Below are 21728 nucleotides of genomic sequence, written 5' to 3'. Positions count from 1 at the left end.
ATATAGATAGATAGATAGATAGATAGATAGATAGGTAGATAGATAGATATACAGATATAGAACACCAGAATGATAGAATGATAAATACACTGAACGTTATATACAATGATCAAACAAACTAATAATAGAACGATATACACACAATACACAACTATATAACTAATAACAACATAATACACAACAAACAGACAGACAGACAGATAGAACAACAGATTCAGAAAACATTCAGTCACACAGATACACATCCACAGTGTGAGCATCTAAAGTAAAGGCCTCTGGCTCTCAACACAATGAGAAACCAGAGAACAGAAGAGGTGTTCAATGAGACTGAGGCCAATTGATGAGAAAAAGAAAAGAAACAATGAAAGACCTACACAAGAACAGAAGAATATCAAGCTGTGAAGCTCCTGGACCCAACAACACACAAACTAATCCATGAAACGTGTGCAGGTCTGTGTAAACAGACACACAATGGCAAAACACCATCCCTGATAATCGCTCACTTGTGCCACCTCACATATCACTCCTTATTTGCAATTAAAGAGTTGATGACAATCACTTCAGAGGCTCTCTAATTCAGCAGCTGTCTCAGTACGACACACCAGCATTTAGCGGCTGATGAGTCGGTTGCCTTATCTGCGTGTGTTCTCCAGATGAAAGCAGCGTTCCTCTACCCCCCACCCACCATGTTTGTTTGTTCCTTGTTTATCGACTGGCTTCCGATTCGTGCACGCCAAAGTTGAAACTGTCGAGGTTCAAACTAAATGCCTTCGCCGCTAATTACCCACAATGCTTCATCTCCACCGGTCGATTCTTCTCCCCCCTGCTTAAACATGCATGTATTTGCATAATAATGAGAATTGTCCCATTGCGGTTAGTGCTGAGATGGCTGCCCTATTTCCGGGGTTTGTTAGAAAGTGGTGCACAGAGGATGCAGGTACGCCTCTAGGGGGCATCGCTCTGGGGTACGTGAACGCAATGGCATTAGGCTGAGGGCTAAATGTGGACGGCCCTGGAGAGGGAAGAGTGTCGTGTCAACACACATCAAACGCCGAGATAAATGAACAGTCGTGTTTGAGGCTTCACACCCACACTCTGAAAAGCCTCATGTGTTACAGTGGCATAATAAAGGGTTGTTTTTATCAGAGTTCATATGCAACAACCAAATAACCTCAATATGGTTAATGCTTGTTAAGATGAACACCACTACTTTTGATCAAACTACGAATGATAGCATTTTAAAACCAACAAATTATTAAATAAATAAATAAATCCTGAAAAAAAAGACTGTAGTAACCACCTCCACTCAGAAATCGCTAGCAAATTTTGTAACTACACATAAAATTAAGTAGAAACACTGAAATTTTCTTTTAAAACAAACTCCAGTAATCTTTGGTTTTCAACTTTTAAATACAGGTCTTTATTCCTAAATAATTTCTACTTACAAAATTAAAGTTGTAACAAATGAATGTAATATTTTGAGAATAATGTAAAAATTACAAAAATAAAATCACAGCATTACAACTTTGTGCTGCTTTTTTAATATTGTGGTTTTTCACAAAAATACTCCAATTATTTTATTTACAACTTTTTCTTGTAAAACACGCCAATAATATCTGGTTTATTTACATCTTTAAAAAAATTATTTATACAGTAAAGGCCTATATTTCTAATAAATATTTCTTATTTACAAAAATACAGCTGACATACTAACAAATACATGTAATATTTTAAGAACAAATGTTACAATTATGATAAAAGCATAATGTTTACCATTTTTAATGTTGTGATGTTTCCCAAAATAAAAAAAATCTTGTAATTTTGCATCTTCATTAATTTTTTATTCAATTCATTTTTTTTATTATTTTAACTTTTTAAATCTTTTAAGTTTCATTTAATATATAATTTTAAAGCCACTGTGATTGTATTATATTAATGATACCTCAAATCATGCTATTTGATAATAGGAAGCTTGCAAATATGTTACAATACAAAATAAATCAGACTTTACAAAAAAAAAGTAGTGGAGGGAAAAAAAAATCTCTCATAGATTTACTTTGAAGGAAAGAATCCAGGCCATATCTAAAGCACAACAATCACCAATGACTTTATGTCCAGAAAATATAAAAATCTAATTCTGACATACTATTTGCAAAGGATTGTATCAGCAAAGCAGAATTAAACATCACTTTCTCAATTTGAAACCTTTTTTATTTTTTCTCCTTCACAAGACATCACTAGAAAGAAAATGATTAGTGATTAAATATATCTAATGAAAAAGCAAACGCAAGAGATTCTCAGAACCCGGTGTCAAAAGCTTCAACTTCTTAAAAGCCTTTTTGTTTTCAGTGCCTGGAGATTAGGAATGAGGTATGATGGGAAATATTCTAACAAATTCACAACATTTAATGGCATGCCAGTTCATACTATGCAAAATCCACTGACTTTCTCCTTCTACTGATATTCCCACAAATGGTTCTGACACAAAAAAACACAGGTAGCATGTAACTTCAGGCAATTTATTAACCTGACCATTATTAATGGCGACTTATTCGACTAATGAACCCGGTGTCGTCTTGAGCCTATTTCAGGGAATACTTTTTTTTGCACATTCATCTTTAAACCACTGCACTTGCATCCAAGATGGATGTGCTTACCATTTAGTAAGTAATAAAAACTCTAATAGCAGTTTAATATGGATTTAAATATCCATACGCTGTGATCGAGGTTATTACAAATCTGCATAAAACACAATAAAATGGGAAGGTGTATTAAAGAGAAAAAAAGACTGTCTGCAAGTTCTATTACACGAACAGATTTAGCAAAGCAATTGGCACAGGTCCCTTAGATTACAAACGAAGGGCACCTCATAAAACGGACAAGGCCAACACAAAACATGGATGGTTATAAAAGCGAACGGAAACAGAGACCTTGAGCTCTGCCACATCAATGGCTTTCACAACCATCAATCAGAGCAAGAGCAAAGCCGTTCTGCCAGGAGGACGGATCACAGGAGAAGCACATTTTACAGCATCTCTCGCCTCTGAAGTCAATGACAGTTTGATCTGAGTGCAGGTCCTCATCATGCTCTAAATCTGATTATCTGACTTCTCCAAAACACACTTGGCTGGCAGGCTACATATATGTGACAGCAGAATACAGGTGCCTGATCTGCAATTTATGAGGTAAATATGGTTCTCTTCACACACAGTTCTGTTATAAGTAAGAGTGACAAGTCACATTACTCTTCTGGGCTGCGTTTCTCGAAAGCATCATAAGCCTAAGTTGTTCGTAGCTCCATTGATGACAATGGTTCTATGATCAATTTAGGCTTACAATGATTTTGGGAAACGCAGCCTTTGTTTGAAAAAAAAAAAAGAAATATCCGTTTTTGTTTTTTTTTTTGGGGGGGGGGGGTGTTGTTAAATCTTATTTGCATTAAAAAAAAAACCAAAAAATGAATGTTTTTAGACTTTGTAGTGTGCATGTGGCCTATTTGCATAAAAAACAAACAAACAAACAAAACAAAACACCCATGTTTTTGAACTTGGCTTATTTGCATTAAAAAACCAATCCAAAATAAAACAAACACCAAAACAAAACAAACACAAACAGCAGTTTTTAAACTTTGTAGTGTGTATGTGGCCTATTTGCATTACATACAAAGTGTGAAAGTTGTGCTTAAGTGAAATAATCACAGCTAGATTTGTCTCGTGTAATTTTTAGAACAGTTAGGGCTCATAATTTACCGTTATTTGCGCTACATAAAACTTTACAAATGTATAATGTGTTGTAATGCTTTCATTACTTGTGTAGCAGATGTCTTCAATACTTAGTGGGATTCTGTTGTTTGTCATTGCCAATTTTAAAAAGCACACATAAAAACTAAAGCACTGTTTGAAGGTCATTTTGGATCTGAGTGTCTGCTTAACTCTTTAAATAACTATTGGTTAATTAGTGTAACTGCTTTATAGTTTTATTCAAGAAGGATTTTGTAGCACTTACTGACACAATCTGGGATACATTAATATTAGCCACCAATGCCTTTTAAATAATAACTTGATTAATAAATATAATAATAATAAAACCGATTTTGAGTTCCACTGGGTTTCATTTTTGAAACCTCAACACACCCAGACATCTATTGTCTGACAAATGTTCTCATTAACTTGCTGATACCAGAGAGGCGAACTAAACGAAAGGTTATGAAAGATCATAACCATCCATTTCCTTCATGACATTAGCTGACTCCATTCACATTTAAGTTGAGTCTTTACAGCTCTGAAAAGAACCTTTAAGCTAAAGTGCTAAACTCTATTCAGGCAAAAGTAAATGAATAATTAGACAGTGCCTGAATTAAAGGAGAACATGATGGAATCAGGGAGGATGCTTGGCAGAATTAATGCATGTTACACATTCACCATTAAAATGCTTTTTGATGAAATCCATGGAACTAGATGAAAAGATAAGGAAGATATATTCCTACATTCACATCGCCACTAATGACAACACATGAATATCTTTGATGGGCCTCCTGGAAGAATCTGCATTTTCTCCTTTTTACTTCTTAATTGATAAATAAATCTCAGTAAAATACTCCTTTGTGGAGGAGGAAAAAAAACGTCTTGAAGGCTACTAGAGCTACTAACAAAGCTCATTAAAAACTCATTAAGGGATCTGAAATTCATGATGCTAAACTAAAAACTTCGGAAATGAATGACTGGTACATTGACGCCTGAGCTATTGCATTCAAGGGAGGGCTCAGATTTCAATAAAACACAGCTTGGGGCTTTATAATATATTTTAATTTTGACTGTCACTGCAGACTTTCCCTAAAACCTCCTTTTTAAAATCAATAGATATTTGTCTCCTAGATTGTCCATAAAAGTGAAGACCACTACTTTTGAGGTGTAATTGCTATTTGAGTTCAGAAAGCATTTACGGCACTGTGACTGTGAAATCTTTCCACGATGGTATTCTTTGGAGTCTTTATGAAAAAGATCTTGTCAGTCACCATTCAGGTGGCTCTAGAAAAAGAAAGAAGATCTCTGATATGATCTACCAAACATGCTGTTGCGAATTCCAGTCATGAAACCTTCAAATCGCTTCCTACAGCATGCGAGTTGTGTTTCAAGCCTGGTTGCCACTTTCATTGATGGAGATAGTAGAGACGACAGGAAATGATGGAGATATGATGGTGAAAAGGGATTCGGAAATGATATAACAACTAAAAAAAAAAAAAAAGGCAGTAAGAAAAGACAAAAGTAAGACAGAAAGTAAGTAAATAAATATTATTGTATTTTCAGTATAGTTAGTTATTTTTTTAGTGTGGGGTCATAAATCATTTTTATTTTATTAAATGCATGTATAAATAAATACATTAATTAATGTTTTTTTTTGTTTATGACCCTACACTAAAACTAAAAATGGCTACACATTACTAGTAACTTTGTTAAAATATAGAATATATTGTAAGAGTTGAAAAATTCATAACATGACTGCATTAAACATGGAAATGGAATTAGATAAGATCAAATGGCCCTGAGAAATGTAATGCTGCTATTTAAATAATTCAGTTAACATTAAATTTGGCAGCAAGTAAGTAAAAGTAAATAAGTAGATAAATAAGTAAATGCATACATACAGTACATACATGCATTCACACAAGGCCAAACTCAACTATTCCAAGACCTCATTGTGTTTTGCAAAAAAAAAAAGTGGATTTTTTTTTCTCCCCAAATTTTGTTTGCCAACAAAATTCAGCCAATGTAGCCAAAACCACTACCCTCAATCTTTTCTTTGGAACCAAAATCAGAGAATTCACAGCATGCTTCTGCCTCCAGCTGTAAGAGGTCCGGTCCCACATGCTGGTCCCGTGTAGACGGGGCCCCGCTGAAAGGCGGCCATCCCTCCTCCACTCCAGCCTAAAGGCTAATCTAGCTATCACCTTCCTCTCAGCACAGCTCCGTTTGGCTCTAATCTCTCAGCCAATGTGCGGCTCCACAGTGAGCTAATACCATTCGACACACTCAAACAATCACACACACACACACACACGCAGATGGGGTAATATGTGCTTGAAGAGGGTGGGGTGGGAGGCAAGCTACTCAAACACACTGTGAATGAGGAGGATCAAGAATATGAGAGCAGGATTAGCCCACTGAGAACATCTACTCATCTAGTCATCCAGATTAACAGGCTAATGATATGTGGGTTTATTGGGAGAAAAATTCCAGATGAAATGATTATAATAAAGTATTCTGCAGTTAATTTATGAACAAATGTTCAATTAATTCAGGGTCTTTTTTTGGGATAAATTAAAAAAGGTCTCCAGCTAGCAATCAACAGTCTGGATTAAGAACAAAAAGATGTGAATAAATAAGTAAATAAATAAATATACAACCTTCATTTAAAAACATAAAAATAAAAATAGGCTTCCACAAACATTATTGGAACTCTAAATCAAAGTAAAGCACCGCTGGCTGCGTTTCTTTCCACACACACCTACTTTTCTTGTTGATGTTGTTTTGCGTGAGCCGCTCAAAAGGGAACTGCACCCACAGGGAATGTTTAGTTTCACTGGTGAGGGCATATTTCACATAAATATATATATATATTTTTCCCTAAAACTGGGACATTGCTTCTTGGCATGTAGTGATGTGGAAGCGTACGGCTTAGTAAACTAAATTGCTCGGAGTGCTGAAAATAATTGACCTATTCAGGCTCTCTTCAACAAGCTTTCTGACAAGGTCATCAGCAGATGACACCAGCTGATAGCAGAGCAGCGCGGCTTGATGGAAACAGACTCTCGGTCTCTGGGGCTCGCTGGAACTTAGCCATGATCGCATTTAATCATCATGAGCCCGCGCTCCACGGACCCATCCTCAACAGAGCCCAGATCAGACCACAGATACATGACCAGAGGAAGGATGAATACATGGGGATGAAAGATAGAGAGAGAAGGAAGGAAGGAACATCTAGATTTCTAAATCTTCTAAAGATGCTTGCTATGCAGTTGCCAGGGTGTTTCTATGCTAGATTTTTACATTTTCTAACACAAATTTAATAGGTACTTGAGCAAAAGTCAGTGCAGTTGCCAGGATGTTGCTATGCTGTTGCTAAAGTGTTTGGAGTAATTATAGCATGTTGCTAGTCGGTTGCCAGGGTGTTGTTATGTTAGATTTTTACATTTTCTAATAAAAAGGTGATTGGTACTTGAACAAAAGTCAGTGCCAATGCCAGGGTATTGCTATGCTGCTAAAATGTTCAAATTGATTATAGCATATTGCTAGTCAGTTGCCAGGGTGTTGCTATGCTGTTGCTAAAGTGTTCAAAGTGATTATAGCATATTGCTATGCAGTTGCCAGGGTGTTGCTATGCTAGATTTTCTAACAAAAAATGTGATTGGTACTTGAGCAAAGGTTAGTGCAGCTGCCAGGGTGTTGCTATGCTGTTGCTAAGGTGTTATAAGTGGTTCTTAGAACACCTTAGCATGTTGTCATGTGCATGCCAGGTTGACGCTAGTATGCTGTTGCTGAGTGATTTATAGCATGTTGCTGTGCTGTTGCTAAGGTGTTCCGAGTGGTTCTTACCACATTGCTATGAACTTTCCAGGGCGTTGCTATGCTGTTGCTAAGGTATTCTGAGTGGTTCTTAACAGTTGCCAAGGTGTTGCTATGCAGATGGCAAGGTTTTCTGAGTGGTTCTTATTACATTGCGATGCAGTTGCAGGGTGTTGCTGTGCTGTTGCTTAGGTGCTTTGAGTTTAATTCTTCAGGTTAAAGATTTTGAACCCCCTAATAGCAACAGTGATGGTTGCATTGTGCATAGATATAATTGTAACCTACTTTTACATGTTGGAAATAAATTAACTTGGCATGTAGTATTCTTGATTTTCAAGAAATCTGCATATGTGCTTGTTTCACAGATATGCAGAACAGTCTTTACAGAGCACTGAGGTTCACACAAGTCCTCAAATTTCCTAGATTTCTCAGTCATTCTTCCCATCAACCGATCATTTCCTCCACCCACCACTTCTACATACCACTCCACCCTGCTATGTCTATTTCCAACACTTCTGAGAGGCAATTACAGATGAATAAAAAACTGTCACCCATGTCATCATAACAAAAGCGTGACCTCATTATCGTGCCAAAAAGTTAACGCATCTCATCTGAAACATCATAGCTCACTATTAAATGGCATATTTGTGCTTACAGTGCCGTTTCAGCCAGACAAGAGTCTGAATAGATTTCTATAATGTCAGGAAGCAGAGACGATGAACTCTTTGAAAACAGCTCTACTGACATGAATTTATTATAGAACTGTTTTATTTCATGAGGCAAGATGACTGCCAACTGACCTTAATTATTGTCAGTAAAATGCCTAGAATGATATCTAAAATCAAATGCTTGGATTAAAGGAATAGTTCATAACCGAAAAACACATTTACAATGTAATTCCAAAAATATGCAAGTCTTTCTCTCGTCTGCTGAATACAAAAGATAATTTTTAAATATTTATTGTCTATACAATTACAATGAGACTAAAGTGTTCAAGCATCAGTAAGTATGTAAAAATCACAAAGCAATTATAAAAGCAGTCTACACAACTCATCTTCTGCTGTATGTTCAAAGTCTTCTGAAGTCAGATGATAACTTTGTGTGAAAAACAGACAGAAATTAAAGTTATTATTCACTGACAATCTCCCCCTCCCTTTTGAACTCAAGTACCGGATCAGTTTGATTCGTCAGTGAATCATTCAGGAAGGTTTTGTGAACTGCATCAAATGATTAATTGAAAAGATCCAATTCAAATGACTTGAATATTAAACCGTTTTGAATACTATTTGAGCTCCATGGGAAAAAAAAAGAAGAAGATACCAACTACATAATAATAATAAAGGAATAGTTCACCCCAAGATGAAACGGTTGCCAGTAGCCATTGACTTCCATAGTATTTGTTTTTTTCATACTATGGAAGTCAATGGCTACCGGCAACATTTTGGTTAACTTTCTTCAAAATATCTTCTTTTGGGTTCAACAGATAAAAGAAATTCAAACAGGTTTGGAACAACTTGAGGGTGAGTAAATAATGACAATTTTCATTTTGATGTGAACTATCCCCAAACAAAGTTTTATTAAATTTCCTGTCATTTTCTCGAATGATCCCTGCTCAGCATCTGCCTGCTTCCTCGTCTCTGTCCGGATGGCTGCGAGCGCATCAGGTCGAGCGCACCAAACTAATGTTTTTGTTACATAAAGCATACCATGAAATGTATTAATTTTACATCATTTGCTACAGGCTTGCTTCCTGCTCACTGATGCAGATTATATTATATTATATATTAATTTGATCATTTTATAGATAAGCATTTCTGCCATATTTCGTTCCACTTGTAAATATATATTTGCTTTGTCATTCATTTATATTCATACTGTAGGAAAGACAACAGAGTGCAACAGAAACAAAACAAAAGTGCAAAACTTTTTAAGCCATATATAGAAGTACTTTTCTCATTCATTATTTATTTATTATTTCCAAAATATATTCAGTCCAAGAGTCCAAAGCCATGAACCAACCAAAAAAAAAAAAAAAAACGCACAATTACAACCTTTTATTTTAAGCGTATGAATGTTTCTTGGGGAAAACACTACCATATTGTGTGTACTTAAAACTACAAACCCACACTGTAAATAGATTTTTTATTTTAAATTAAACAAGGATTCCTGGAGTTTGTTATACAAGAAAATACAATTTTAATTTTTTTCTATTTCAGAATTTAAAGATTAATTTAATGTTACTTGCCGTTTCATTGTACTTGTGAAATTTACTAGCAATTTAAAAAAAAAATTCTACACAATTTTTTTTCTGTGCATGAAGCACTGCGGATTACATAATTTAATCAAAAACATAGGTGCAATATAAAAATGTCAATGCATAGCCTTTCGCTTATGAGCCATTTTAAATTAACTGCTAAATAATACACACACATATAAATGTTTAACAATTTTGAGTGTGGGGACTGACCAAATTGATTTAGTAGATTTTTAGCTAATATATGTATCAGAAATTGGTTGGATTGTGGCTAACATCATTCCTAGTCCAGAAGACATGAGCAGAAAATGAGATAGCTTCAACAAAAGCATGCATCACCTTAAAGGGGTCCTATTATGCTCTTTTAATAAGTCTTGATTTTGTTTTGGGGGTGTACTAGAACAGACTCTCATACTAGGTTGTTCGAAAAACATAATTTTTTCACATATTTTACATTATTACAACACCTCTCTCCCCAGTCTGGCATGAACGACTCGAATAGTTCCTGTATCAAATGAAGGCCCGCCTTCTGAAATACGAAATGTGCTGTGATTGGTTAACTGGGCTAGTGTGTGTTGTGATTGGCACCACTTGGCGCCTGGTAGGGAAGTGTCACGCCCCTTACCATAGCCGCCTGCTGCGAGCTTCAGTGTAAATATTGCGTCAAAATCAAATCAATTTGAGCGCGATTTAAACCCTGATGATGGTAACCACTCGAAGTTCGTCTGCCTTGGGAAAGCTAGCGTGTCTCCGTCTTAGTGATAACACTTGTTGCCTTCTCTAGTGCAGCTCAACCAGGTCTCCTCCCATTCATAGATATTTGTGATATCACAAATCCCGGAAAATATGCATTGTAGTCCAAACGAGTCGTTCATTGTAGTTTTTGAAAAGGGATTTCTGTTAAATAAAAGCTCTCCTTTTGAATTGGACTTTGAGCTTTGTAGCTTTGCAGATCTTTTTTATGCTCAAACAGCAACATTACAGACTAACTAAAGTTGAAAAAGTGAAAAAGCATAATAGGACCCCTTTAATCAAAAACCTCAAAGCTCATGGTAGGTCTATCTTGAACAGTTTATACAGTACCATTAAAAATACATTTAAAAATAAACATTTTTTACTTCTGATAGCCACCAGTTGCACTGTATTGCATGCTCTGAACCATTCATGGAATCTTTAAGAACACATACTGCATATATTCAATGAATTTATTGACCTTTGTTACATCGTTATCACAGTCTATGTAAAATCCCTCTGTGCGCAGTCAAGCAGGTGGTTGTAAGCAAGTCACGTAACTCTCACAGTGGGATGGACAACATAAAGATCAAGGCTAGTTACCAAGCTCATGCATTGTAAGTATTGCTTCATTTCAGTAGTTCATAGTTTCCCATGCACCCAATAAAGGCCTCCAAGTCTAATTTTCCAGCATGTCGTCCACTCATGTTTTCTCTCGCCTCAGGCACAACCATCTCCCTGCCCTCAGGTGGAGGATTAGTCTTGGTGGGCATCCAGCTCGCCCTTGGTCTCCTATGCATGTGCCTTGCCTCTTTCAAGCCTGTCCCTCTGCAAGCTGTTCCTGGACCCTGGCACTGCCCTCTGTTTTGCCCCCCACCATGTTCATTTATCTCCATACACTCCTGTGACAGCCTCGGGTCTTAAGCTGGCGCTGCGGGCGACCGCTTCGCCTGTCCAAATCCACTCCGGTCCTCCCATCTGTTTGGCTCTGGACCGCGGGCATCTGCTGAAGGCTATTGTTGGGAACCGTCATATGCTGGGCCAAAAGGGCCCCAAGAGAGCCGCCGTCGTCCTGTGTATATGTCTGAGGGTGTGTTCAACAGTGTGCGGTTGTGCGATTGTGTATGTTTGCTTGTGGCACGAGCTCAGAGGAGTGGCGGCAGGTCTTGGCCCCAGTCAGGTTCTTTGTTCTGGAGCGATCCGGAAGCAGGCGTGCTGTGAAACCCCACGCTGCCCTGGCGGAGCGGACGGAATGCCCTCCTGCAGCACGGACTTGACACCGGGTCAACACGGAGCCCATCTCCAAGAGGCACCGGGCGTATCTCGGAAGGAGGCCGTCACTAATGAAGTCAATCCACTGCTGCCAGACTTCAGGAATTGTTTACCCTGCTGCTTGTGGTGTCTTATTGATTGCATGCTTCATGAGACTCGATCTGCAGATGACACGGTGAGCTGCTGAGATGTGCAAGAATAGAAAATCGCTCACAAATGTCCATAATGAGGATGACTTCTATACTGTTGTGAATGAAATTACCTTTTAAAAGTCCCTTTAAATCAAAATTGGAGTTTCGGGGCAATGTCTGATAACGTTAAGATGCTCCTGAACCGTACAAATTTACAAAAATAAAATGGACTGTCTTTCACTTCCAGAAAATTAAACCAAAAATACTGATGCAACCTATGTGGTTTATGACTGACAATCCAAATGAAATCCATAAAGAAAGAAACTGGTGTTCGTCAAACCATTTTGGTTATTGTTTATAAGATATAAATAAATAATAGAATATACATGAACAAACAAAAAATATTTAGTAGTCAATATTAATTCTACATGCTTGTTTCCTCTATTTTTATATTTAAAGTACAATGTAATGTAATGTTCACTTATGTAATACTCGCTGAAAAAACAATTAGTAACTAATAATTAAATAACACTGTTAAATGTAATCTTTAGAAAAATAAAAATTTATATACATTTTTTATATTGCACATTATGCTGCGAATGCCTAAACTCACATGTAGCACAAATGTATTGACTACAGAGCTGTATTGTTTTATTATTTGTTATTTTAAAATAAAATAAAATAAAAACAGCCATTTATCAGTAAAACAAATACAATAAACTGGTAACAACTTAACAATAACCTTATTGTTACATGTTACCAGTTTCATGTAATTATTTTACTAATAAATAGCTAATATTCATTAACATTATTAATGCATTAGCTAACTTGGATGAAGAAATATTAATAAATACTGTAAAAAAAATCTATTTCTCATAGTTTATGTTGGTTAATAAACAATACAAGTCTTCATTGTTTGCTCATTTCAGTTTGTTCAAAGTGCATTAACTTAACAGAACGATTAAAAAAAAATCATTCCAGGGACGCAAAACATTAAAAATTAAAATTTAACATAAAAATTGTCAAACATAAAAATGTATCGCCATTAATTGCATTCAAAATAAAAGTTTATGTTTACATACTATATGTGTGTACTGTGTATATTTATTATGTGTTCATTTCAATATTTACTTCATTTTATTATAATTAAGATTAACAAATGCTGGAGAAGTCATTTTCATTGATTATGTTTACTAGTGTAGTTAACTAATGTTAACAAATTACATCTTTCTGTAATGTGTCACCCATGAAACAAATTTTCGGCTTATCAAAAACAGACAGGTTTATATAAGTGCATCTTTCATACACACCCTACAAGTACGCAATCCATTTGGTGACCTTTGTAGTATCATAATCAGTCAACTTCGATGGCATCATATGCTGAGCAGGCTGTACAGGAGATCACGTTGCTTGCCTAGCAGGGTGGTTAATGTAAAGATCAGGGCAACCAAACCCAATGAGCAGCAAACACCCACACAATCACACCCGGATTCACCTGTTTCGCACTGTTGCACTTCAGCGGATCATGGTCAGAGATCTCTTTAGCCCATTTAGTTCACTCTATTCCCTGCTACGCCTTCCGCCACTGAACATTAACATTTCATCAGGTAATTATATCCAGCAAACAGCCCAAAACATCACGTGCCATTACACTGTTAATGACAATGCGGAGAGCGAGCGACAGAACGGGAAAGCCAGAGGAAGGAAGTCGTTTGACAACAATAAGAGCAATAACAATGACGATAGAGAAGAATATGAAATTCCTCCAGCTTATCGTCTTTCTCAGGATGTGAATTCTGTCTCTTTGCGTTTCATATCTTTTTCCAGCCATCTCTTATATTCCAGTTTTTCCAGTGTTTGGAAGCGTTGTATAATTGAAAATGTTAGTTCCCAAATCATGAAAGATTAATGTATGAAGGATGCATAATTAAGCAGTTTAATTTCAGGCTTTCCGAAGCATTACTCATTCTTTTCACTTTCTCTCTCTTTCCATCCCTTTCCTCTTTTCAGCCCCACACCCCATTTTTGCAGGCTTGAAGATAATCAGAAGAGACAAGTGCCTTTCATCTGAGCAATGGAATGATCTGAGAAGGGAGTTGTCTAGTGGGCTAAAACAAATAATCTCAAGTGTATTTGAGAAGGAGGATTGTACTGTATGTGTGAGCATTAAAGTGTATGAAGGTAATTTCAGAAAAAAAGTAAACAAAATCAAAGAAGACTGTAGCACAATGCGTTTCGCAAGCAACTGTACAGTAGCAGCCTGCTGAATCTATAACAGCACAATAGCAAAAGTGAAATACATGTGTTTGTGTATTTAAAAAAAAAAGGTTGCAAATTGTGCATTTTGTGGTGATAGAAGGACTAGTTTCACCATAGAATATTTCTGAAAAGAACCAAGAGCATTTTAAATCATCTTAAGAACCTTCTTTCACTAAAAAGAACCTTTTGTGCAATGGAAAGTCTCCATGGATGTTAAAGGTTCTTTGTGAAACCATCAACGCCAATAAGTGTAAGGTGAACTCTAAAGTTTTTGAGGTTAAAATAGACCTACTTCTAACCCAGTTTAATATCCAAAAAGATAACCATGAATACACCATGTGTAGGTTGATTCCTGCATTAACATGGACTATTTGGCTTTTTAGACCATTTCTCTGCTTTTTTGAGAACCGCCAACCCTTTGACAAAACAATATTGGCTCAAAAGATGAAGCAAGTTTGAGGTAAGACTGCTTTTCAGAATTGTAATGCTAGAAGAGGAACATCAGTTTATTTAAAAAAAATCAGCATAAAAAAGCATTCATAGTCCATTTACTTTTGTTACATGACATATTTCTATGTGAAATAGGACAAACAAGAAACAAAATGGACTTGATTTTATTCATGTAGAATTAATTTGATTTTGAAAAGTCAATGTAAATTTGCTAAAACAATGCCTAAATAGCTTTTATTTTCAGTCTAAGAGATCAAAAATGTTTTTAGAGGCGAAGCAAGATTTTATATTTTGATTAAGATTAAGCTGACAAATATACTTCTTCTTGGAATTGCATGCACTAATGAATAATGCATAAGACCACCAACATTTTTAATAACAGAGTAAAAAGGGACACTTTGTATTTTACGTTGACTTTTAAAGGATGTCCGCGCAAAACACACAATAAACTGCACAATTTGAGAGCAAGTTACGTGCTGAAGTGTAATACTTAGGTTAAAGGTTTGCAAGCATTACTAACAAACAAAAAAATAAAAAATAATAATAATAATTAATTGAACTGTTCAAAAGCTGTTGTACAAGAGATGCCTTTGAGCTGTGCAATCACCACGTGGGTGTTTTTGGTTCTTTTTACAGAATTTTGCATTTGGCTTTAGCATTAATGCATTTTAACACTACACCTGGCAAAAAAACACGTACACTCTGAACTCCCAAATTGGAGAACTGGAATACCATGGGATGCAGACACTACGTCTGGATTGGGAATGAATGTGTCTTGCAATTCCTCTACCCTGGGAGAAGAAACACAGACGTAGTGTTGCCACTGTGGCATACGAAAAAGGTTTTTATCCAACAATAATTAGAACCCAAAGGAGAAAAATTAGAAACTGAGATACTGAGAGAATAAAAGCACAAGGAAGCTTCTTTGGAAAGTAAATAACTTAAAACGCACAATAGATCTTTAATGAAGATTCTAAATATCTTAAAGATTATGTTTTCCAGTCTACAAATCTTCAATCAGCCTAGAAGACGGATTCAATCAGATGTGTCTTCTAATACTATTAATAACAATAATTCACCCTATCAAAGTGGAGATTGACTGTCACGCCGACATCACAAGAATCAAATGCATCTTAAACATGATTATCAGTGCAAGATATAAACTCGGGAACACTCATAAAACTCCCATTTGGCCTACTTCCTGTTAGATAGTTTAGCATAGTCAATCATACCACACAATAATATTCTATGAAACATGTCACTCTTTTTCTTGTTAGCACTGAACTAAGTATGCATCTCCCACCATGTATGCCGTGACTTTAATCATGCGCGTAACACCGCATGCTGTTTGATTAAATAATCTCCCTTCAACCTTAGACATGTGACTCCTGCATTGTTTGGCTACCTGTAAATCAGTGGCTCAGGTACTGAGGGCTGGTTTTATGCCGCAATCAAATGGAAATGGCTGGCGCTACGATAATGAGATTGTCCGAATACAAATATCCAAATGTAAAATGTTCATTCTCGGCTCAAGTAACAAACCCAGGCTGCAACTATCCTGTAAACCATCCTGCAGAGAGAGAGGCACATTAAAAGCTATATATCTGGATATCCACCTAGAACTGTATTAACATTTGTCTGTAATTTTTTCCTGTATGTATGAATATTTATAAAAATCCTCCTCTTTGAGAATGTTTCACTTTGTAGAGTAACTAAAAGCAGTATATTTTGGCTGAATTCACAGATTCAGGTCTTTTTTATTTTTTTGCTTTTTTTGTAACAGGACAGTATTAGACCGGAAGCGAAGTGGGAGAGGGGGGACAGGATTAGGAAAGATCCATGAGCTGGGACTCGAAATCGGGACGCCCAAAGCGCAATGGCATTATATGTCGGCATACTGCTCACAAGGATATTGGCGCGACAGATTTGGGCAAATTTTTTTGCAATTCTGTGACTAAAAAGTGGCCTGAATTGACCTGAACTCATGCATACTACGTGTTACAAATACTTACAGTAGGTTTGCTGTTGATCAAACAGGATGCTAGTTATTTAATATTGTCAAGTTATTTAGAGGCCATGCATCACTGTATTGTTTCTCAAGGGAAAGGCTACATACTGTAACTTGGTTTGTCAAAACTTTTAACAAGAAAATAAAATCCAGATCTCATGAAAACCAGACAGAAAAAATTATAATGCATTACCTCTGGGGGATTCCATATGTTTGGAAACAAACTTGAACTTGTTCTATGAAGCCATCCTTGTCTTGTGTATTAATTAGCTCTAAATATTTCTGTGCAATATTTCTCACAGCTTCAGCATATTGAAAATCAATGGGCATGTGGATAGACTCCAGATGAATGCTGTCCATTCATTCAGCTCTAATTGAAGAAACAGATTTTTTTTTTTAGTCTGCCTTCTGCAATATTGTTTATTCTGTACAACATCAGAAGTGCAGTTTAGAAGAAACATCAGCCTCAGGTGATCTAATCACAAGTGCAAAATACGTAATTGGGGTCCAAAATGATAGGAACTCAGTTAATTAGAGAACATGCATGGCCATCTATCTTGACTGATCACTTTTAATCGGATCACCTGACCCTGAGCTTGCATCTAGTTGCATCATTAACTGTGAATACAATTTAATTAGGCCTTATTTTACGTGCAGAATCAAAGTTTTTACAGGTGATACTAAAGGGGTGTTCACAATGACAGTGATTTGCATCGACAAAGTGATCTGCAATTTTTCTTTTCAGTGAGAGATCTCTTATGACACATGTGACAGAGACCAATGGTGATGCAACAGAGCTCAACTTTATGCAAATGAGCAGCAATGTGATACAGTGACTACCAATGACACCGCAGTGTGAATGTGAATACTAAAAGAAGAAAAACGTTAAATATTACAGAATTGTCTTGCAGGACATATTCAAGCAATTATGTGCAAAACATTTCTCTTTATCTATAAAATTTTTTTTCCTTAGGATCTCAATATCAGGATAGTTTGTTCATTAAAAAAATTATTCGAAACAAAGTTTCTCTTGTTGAAACCAGCATTTCATGTTTTACTAGACAGAAAATTATGAGACAAACCATCACCGCAACCATCAGATTCTGAGATTATGCTTTAATTGAAATGCGGGATGTGTCGTTCCTCTGGGGTCAACCTGCCAGGAGGTGTTTTTATTAATTTTGCCTGCAGTTGTACACAGCTGTAACATCTCGAGGAAGAACTTGCCGAGTTGTACGTTCTTATCGAAGCACGGACTTCACCGTACCAGATTTTTAAACAAGATTTCATCCTCAGCTCTATGGATTAAGAACCCAAAAGGATCCTGCTGTCACATTTTATCTTTGTAGCATAGTTATAAAGCTGAAATGGAAGCCAGGCTCATACAAGTTTGACGTGTAATCTCACATCGCTGTCATAGGTAAAAAAAAAAAACTGTATATAAATAGCAACAGGGGTATGTGAAAAGCTTAAAGGGAACATACTGCAGCACTTTTGATCTTACTTACACAGATAAACATTGTGTCACATGACTGTGGTAAATTATTTCACAGGTAAATACTATATAATTAATAAAATAGTCAAAGGCTTAGTCAATATTGTATTGTAATTGAATGTCACTGGCAAGAGAGTCTAGTTTGCATTAATCAGCTCTTTTACAAATGCTGAGTCAATTTGGTATATTCATATACTTTGTAGCAGTTAAATTGACTATACTGCACAAATAAGTCTTCAATGATTTCATTTCAGACATGACCTAATTGTTCATATACTGATTTTCTTGCCATCTCAACATAATTTTACATTTCTATTTTTAATATTCATAATCAAAAAGTCAAATATGACTCAAAAAAAAAGAAAACAAAGGAAAAAAACTTCCATAAAGAGCAACATGTTTACAATGCAAACAGTCTAACAGCTAAAGCATGGCACTCTGTCAGCAGGATAATTCAAGCAATCAACTACCATAACTGCTGCCACACATGCAGTAAAATTTACTTTATATTGCATGTGATTTTTTTTGCTTATGCTTTTTTCCCCAGTTATTGGACATTAGAACAGACATACAAAAATAATTTTCCACCACATTCTGCAAATCAAAGAACCAACAAATCAAAGACTTCTCTATTTTGTTAAACGTATTATTCATTTAAATTCGGGTTTGAATGCGTATTTAATGAGGCATCGGGTGCAGCTTGTAATTTGTACAAAGTGCATTTTTGCACAGAACAAATACAAAAGTGACAATAAAGAACATCTGGATCTGATGGCATCTAACTGCATTTCTAAATAATGAATAACTACATTAACTCATTTCCACTCATAGTGCCATTGGGAAAAAAATGATGTATGACTTGCTGACCCTTTGCATTGATACATTATACATAATCTGGGAGTCAAATTGTTTTCCATAGCTCAAAGCACATGACAAAGACAAATGCATTTTCAAAGAGGACAATGAAACCGGTGCAAACCAGTGCATGACAGATGGAGGAAATGTGAAGGAAACTTGTCTCATTCCAATAACCAATAACCAATCTACATTTTGAGAGATTTTGCATGCTTCAAATGAGAAAACAACTGCATCTCATTCAACAAACATTAGCTTACTATGAACAGCTTACTATAATTTGAGACTGAGGCTATATAATGTATTTAATGTTTTAGTTTATAATGCCACAGAGGAAAGCTGACCTGTGAAAACATGCTAGGTTTAATTCCACACTCTCATTTGCAGTGTGCCTCAGTAATCATTTAAATGCACATCACATGAAAGCATATCACGCTGAAATTGCTTTGAGTGAACTAACCTGTGCTGTCTTTAAAAACGATGACTAGTGTATTATGATAATTAATGTGGCTTAATTGTTAATTATCAATATCAGATAATTATATCCAAAAAGTACAGTACAGTTCAGCAGTGTTGTTATTGACTAAAAAACTACAACTTTTTGATTAAAAAATAACACTAAAAATTGTTTAAAATAATTATAAATATTAGATAAACGTTGACTTAAAAGAAACATGGAAACAGAAATAAAACAAATTGAAGTACTGAAATTACTGAAACATTTCAAACTAAACCGATTACTAAATAGATTTTAAAAAGACAAAAATGCATTATATACTGTGTAATAGCATATCAATAATATGAATCACTACAGATTTTTTGTAAGATAGTAAGACATTACTTTACATTACTCAGGCATTTCATCTCCATACTGACAAATAGATAATGGTGTTTGAATTTGATCATGATCATTCTCCAGTTCTCAAATTTATCTATGTACGTAATGACTCCTAAAAGCAATGACCAAGAATTTGCTAAAGCAAAACTGTGCAAACAAAATCATGATACAAGCTGAATCATGATAAACCAGAAAGAGTGCCCGCTGATAATACTAATAAAATAATGCAACAATATATATTATAAACAAAGAAACACTAACCACAAAAACACAATTAAATGTAGTTCAAGGCTCCTTTTCCCTCTCTTAAAAAAGTGCTTCAGGTGACACACAACAGGTGAAAAGCCCCCAACACCTGCGAACAAGAAACTCATTCTGGGTTAAACTGCTCTGGGTGAGGAAGGGAGAAAGAGAGCGTGCGAGGGGGGTATGATCTGTGACATTTAAGGTACTGTGAAGGTGAGCTGCTGTGGGCGCCTGCTATGAGTGACAGGTGATAAATACAACGGTCAGCCCGCAGCTCTGCCTCACATGCTAATCGTATGGAAACCTTTCACGCCGTGTCCCACCTGCCACCAAAACCCCTCACCTCCGTCTGCCCTGAAACCACCCTCCCCCTCTACTCTCTCGAAAATTACAATTTCCCCTTTAATTACCCTATTTAACTGACAGAAAACAGGAAGTAAAGAAACATATAAATAAAAAAATACCATTTCAAGTAGCGTAAAACAAATATACTCTCATTCACCTTCTGCAGTGCATTTAAACAGATCCCGGGGCCACTTTTTGTGTTGTTCCTTTCTCCATTGGTCATTTGTATGTGTCCAAAGCACAAAAGGAAGTGCCAACAAACAAGACATCCATCACCTTGACAGACAAAACAAATTACACACTGAAGAGAACCTTAATGTGTCACCCAGGCTAATAGTGTCAAGGCCGGCTGCCGGTGAACCTGCGCTCTCCCCTGCGTCCATTCATCCGCTCGGACTGCTTTTACACGTGAGGCTAACCACAAGACACCGCTGTGAGCACAGAAATCTAAAGCACTTCAAAAAAACACTGTTGTTACATCAACACTCATTTTGTTTTTGAGAGTTTTTTTCTGAAGCGTTACATATTCAGACATTTCACTGAGTTTATGGAGGCTGTTTCTTCACAGCTTCAAAGCGAGATAATACTAAAAGGATGTCTTTCATCATTTCGCTGAGCTCAAGCTCAGTTTGATGATGACAGTCTGTGAACTTTATGTAATATGTGACCTGCTCCATCATTTTGAGCCGTTTGACCCAAAAACACACGGAGTTGCATGCATTGAATGAACAAGGAAAGTCTATCTAATGGTACAACTATTGTGCTTCTACTTCAAATCGTTATATCATCAAGATATAAGCATCTACATGAAGTACAATTGAATTAGTTAATTTCAGATATTTTACTGTTTTTATGTACAATATTACTGAAAATGGTGGCTGTCATAAAAACTTGCTTCTCAGAAAATGGTCTCTAATGATTCTAAACAACTTTCTGAGAGAATCGGGACTATATGTTTAATATAACATACAAGTTCAAATTAAGATATCAGTAGTAAAAATGCAAGGAATTTCTAATATAATGCATATATATTGCATATGCTGGTTAGGTATGTTTTGACGCTGGGATGCTGGTTTAAGTTGGTCCTTTGCTGGTTTATGCTGGTCCTTTGCTGGTCCTTTGCTGGTTTATGCTGGTCCTTTTGCTGGTTTATGCTGGTCCTTTTGCTGGTTTATGCTGGTCCTTTTGCTGGTTTATGCTGGTCCTTTTGCTGGTTTATGCTGGTCCTTTTGCTGGTTTATGCTGGTCCTTTTGCTGGTTTATGCTGGTCCTTTTGCTGGT

General features: G+C 36.2%; 1 protein-coding gene and 1 long non-coding RNA gene across 2 annotated transcripts in view; both read right to left on the bottom strand.

Moving 5' to 3' along the window:
• LOC107585779 (roundabout, axon guidance receptor, homolog 2 (Drosophila)) overlaps positions 1–21728 on the bottom strand; it is a 360609-nt gene that overhangs the window by 325130 nt on the left and 13751 nt on the right. The gene's annotated exons all lie outside the window — the stretch shown is intronic.
• On the bottom strand, positions 11033–13332 carry LOC107585729 (uncharacterized). Its single transcript, XR_001609285.1, has 3 exons — positions 13262–13332; positions 12083–12148; positions 11033–12003 (listed from the first exon to the last, which is right to left on the bottom strand). It is a non-coding gene; the product is annotated as an uncharacterized lncRNA (long non-coding RNA).

Source organism: Sinocyclocheilus grahami, unplaced genomic scaffold (genome assembly GCF_001515645.1).
Source record: "Sinocyclocheilus grahami isolate Dianchi unplaced genomic scaffold, SAMN03320097.WGS_v1.1 scaffold74.1, whole genome shotgun sequence".
NCBI lineage: Eukaryota > Metazoa > Chordata > Actinopteri > Cypriniformes > Cyprinidae > Sinocyclocheilus > Sinocyclocheilus grahami.
The sequence above is the reverse complement of the archived record's forward strand: the minus strand, read 5'-3'. Positions and strand labels throughout refer to the sequence as shown.